The sequence below is a fragment of the Ursus americanus genome, unplaced genomic scaffold (genome assembly GCF_024610735.1).
Source record: "Ursus americanus isolate L20-20 unplaced genomic scaffold, mUrsAme1.1.p SCAF_54, whole genome shotgun sequence".
Lineage (NCBI taxonomy): Eukaryota > Metazoa > Chordata > Mammalia > Carnivora > Ursidae > Ursus > Ursus americanus.
In genome coordinates, this window is record NW_028273636.1 from 531,070 (window position 1) to 535,062 (window position 3,993).

The following is a 3,993-nucleotide window of genomic DNA, read 5'->3' on the forward strand; positions in this document are numbered from 1 at the left end:
GGAGGGCATTTGCTTTACCTTGCCACAACCACTTGGGATAGGGTCTACACCTCAGGAAAACTGTCTCTGTGGGAAGCCGTCTTTTTGCAAAGGGGTCTCAGGGCCGTGGGCCTCGGCTGTCCCTCCAGCTCCCCAAAGCACAGGGACGAGGTGAGGGGCTTAGACCATACCTGGGCAATGTTGTTTCTTACACCTGGGTGTGTGGCATTTTGTTGAGTTGGCTTCCCCCACTTGGTTTATGTGTTCCACAGCAAGCACCTATTGATCGTCGGAAGCCGTTTTTGTACCAGGGGTCTCCGGGCTGTGTTCGTTGGGGTTGAACTCCTGCTAGCAAAAACGCCGGGTTGAGGGAAGGGTTCAGACTGTGCCTGGGCCCTGTGGTCTCTTCCAGGTCAGTGTATGGCATTTCCTTCCCCTTGCCCCAGGCACCTGGGAGCATGTCTGCCCGTGGAGAAAGACTTTCCCGTGGGAAGCCGGGTTTTGTCAAACGGGTCCCAGTGCTCTGCTCCTCTCTTTTCACTCCTGCTGCCAGAAGCCCAGGGAGGATGGGAGGGCTTAGAACATGGCTGGGCACTGTGGTTTCTTCCAGAGAAGTGGAGGGCATTTGCTTTAGCTTACCACAACCACTTGGGATAGGGTCTGCACCTCAGGAAACTGTCTCCGTGGGAAGCCGGCTTTTTGCAAAGGGGTCTCAGGGCCGAGTGCCTCGGCTGTCCCTCCGGCTCCCCAAAGCACAGGGACGAGGTGAGGGGCTTAGACCATGCCTGGGCAATGTTGTTTCTTACACCTGGGTGTGTGGCATTTTGTTGAGCTGGCTACCCCCACTTGGGATAGGTGTTCCACAGCAAGCACCTATTGTTCGTCGGAAGCCGTTTTTGCCCCAGGGGTCTCCGGGCTGTGTTCGTTGGGGTTGAACTCCTGCTAGCAAAACCGCCGGGTTGAGGGAAGGGTTCAGACTGTGCCTGGGCCCTGTGGTCTCTTCCAGGTCAGTGTATGGCATTTCCTTCCCCTTGCCACAGGCACCTGGGAGCATGTCTGCGCGTGGAGAAAGACTTTCCCGTGGGAAGCCGGGTTTTGCCAAACGGGTCCCAGTGCTCTGCTCCTCTATTTTCACTCCTGCTGCCAGAAGCCCAGGGAGGATTGGAGGGCTTAGAACATGGCTGGGCACTGTGGTTTCTTCCAGAGAAGTGGAGGGCATTTGCTTTACCTTGCCACAACCACTTGGGATAGGGTCTACACCTCAGGAAAACTGTCTCTGTGGGAAGCCAGCTTTTTGCAAAGGGGTCTCAGGGCCGTGGGCCTCGGCTGTCCCTCTGGCTCCCCAAAGCACAGGGACGAGGTGAGGGGCTTAGACCATGCCTGGGCAATGTTGTTTCTTACACCTGGGTGTGTGGCATTTTGTTGAGCTGGCTACCCCCACTTGGGATAGGTGTTCCACAGCAAGCACCTATTGTTCGTCGGAAGCCGTTTTTGCCCCAGGGGTCTCCGGGCTGTGTTCGTTGGGGTTGAACTCCTGCTAGCAAAACCGCCGGGTTGAGGGAAGGGTTCAGACTGTGCCTGGGCCCTGTGGTCTCTTCCAGGTCAGTGTATGGCATTTCCTTCCCCTTGCCCCAGGCACCTGGGAGCATGTCTGCACGTGGAGAAAGACTTTCCCGTGGGAAGCCGGGTTTTGTCAAACGGGTCCCAGTGCTCTGCTCCTCTCTTTTCACTCCTGCTGCCAGAAGCCCAGGGAGGATGGGAGGGCTTAGAACATGGCTGGGCACTGTGGTTTCTTCCAGAGAAGTGGAGGGCATTTGCTTTACCTTGCCACAACCACTTGGGATAGGGTCTACACCTCAGGAAAACTGTCTCTGTGGGAAGCCGTCTTTTTGCTAAGGGGTCTCAGGGCCGTGGGCCTCGGCTGTCCCTCCGGCTCCCCAAAGCACAGGGACGAGGTGAGGGGCTTAGACCATGCCTGGGCAATGTTGTTTCTTACACCTGGGTGTGTGGCATTTTGTTGAGCTGGCTTCCCCCACTTGGGATAGGTGTTCCACAGCAAGCACCTATTGTTCGTCGGAAGCCGTTTTTGCCCCAGGGGTCTCCGGGCTGTGTTCGTTGGGGTTGAACTCCTGCTAGCAAAACCGCCGGGTTGAGGGAAGGGTTCAGACTGTGCCTGGGCCCTGTGGTCTCTTCCAGGTCAGTGTATGGCATTTCCTTCCCCTTGCCACAGGCACCTGGGAGCATGTCTGCACGTGGAGAAAGACTTTCCCGTGGGAAGCCGGGTTTTGCCAAACGGGTCCCAGTGCTCTGCTCCTCTCTTTTCACTCCTGCTGCCAGAAGCTCAGGGAGGATGGGAGGGCTTAGAACATGGCTGGGCACTGTGGTTTCTTCCAGAGAACTGGAGGGCATTTGCTTTACCTTGCCACAACCACTTGGGATAGGGTCTACACCTCAGGAAAACTGTCTCTGTGGGAAGCTGGCTTTTTGCAAAGGGGCCTCAGGGCCGTGGGCCTCAGCTGTCCCTCCGGCTCCCCAAAGCACAGGGACGAGGTGAGGGGCTTAGACCAAGCCTGGGCAATGTTGTTACTTACACCTGGGTGTGTGGCACTTTCTTGAGCTGGCTTCCCCCACTTGGGATAGGTGTTCCACAGCAAGCACCTATTGATCGTCGGAAGCCGTTTTTGCCCCAGGGGTCTCCGTGCTGTGTTCGTTGGGGTTGAACTCCTGCTAGCAAAACCGCCGGGTTGAGGGAAGGGTTCAGACTGTGCCTGGGCCCTGTGGTCTCTTCCAGGTCAGTGTATGGCATTTCCTTCCCCTTGCCCCAGGCACCTGGGAGCATGTCTGCACGTGGAGAAAGACTTTCCCGTGGGAAGCCGGGTTTTGTCAAACGGGTCCCAGTGCTCTGCTCCTCTCTTTTCACTCCTGCTGCCAGAAGCCCAGGGAGGATGGGAGGGCTTAGAACATGGCTGGGCACTGTGGTTTCTTCCAGAGAAGTGGAGGGCATTTGCTTTACCTTGCCACAACCACTTGGGATAGGGTCTGCACCTCAGGAAAACTGTCTCCGTGGGAAGCCGGCTTTTTGCAAAGGGGTCTCAGGGCCGTGTGCCTCGGCTGTCCCTCCGGCTCCCCAAAGCACAGGGACGAGGTGAGGGGCTTAGACCATGCCTGGGCAATGTTGTTTCTTACACCTGGGTGTGTGGCATTTTGTTGAGTTGGCTTCCCCCACTTGGGATAGGTGTTCCACAGCAAGCACCTATTGATCGTCGGAAGCCGTTTTTGCCCCAGGGGTCTCCGGGCTCTGTTCGTTGGGGTTGAACTCCTGCTAGCAAAACCGCCGGGTTGAGGGATGGGTTCAGACTGTGCCTGGGCCCTGTGGTCTCTTCCAGGTCAGTGTATGGCATTTCCTTCCCCTTGCCACAGGCACCTGGGAGCATGTCTGCACGTGGAGAAAGACTTTCCCGTGGGAAGCCGGGTTTTGCCAAACGGGTCCCAGTGCTCTGCTCCTCTCTTTTCACTCCTGCTGCCAGAAGCCCAGGGAGGATGGGAGGGCTTAGAACATGGCTGGGCACTGTGGTTTCTTCCAGAGAAGTGGAGGGCATTTGCTTTACCTTGCCACAACCACTTGGGATAGGGTCTACACCTCAGGAAAACTGTCTCTGTGGGAAGCTGGCTTTTTGCAAAGGGGCCTCAGGGCCGTGGGCCTCGGCTGTCCCTCCGGCTCCCCAAAGCACAGGGACGAGGTGAGGGGCTTAGACCAAGCCTTGGCAATGTTGTTACTTACACCTGGGTGTGTGGCATTTTCTTGAGCTGGCTTCCCCCACTTGGGATAGGTGTTCCACAGCAAGCACCTATTGATCGTCGGAAGCCGTTTTTGCCCCAGGGGTCTCCGGGCTGTGTTCGTTGGGGTTGAACTCCTACTTGCAAAACCGCCGGGTTGAGGGAGGGGTTCAGACTGTGCCTGGGCCCTGTGGTCTCTTCCAGGTCAGTGTATGGCATTTCCTTCCCCTTGCCACA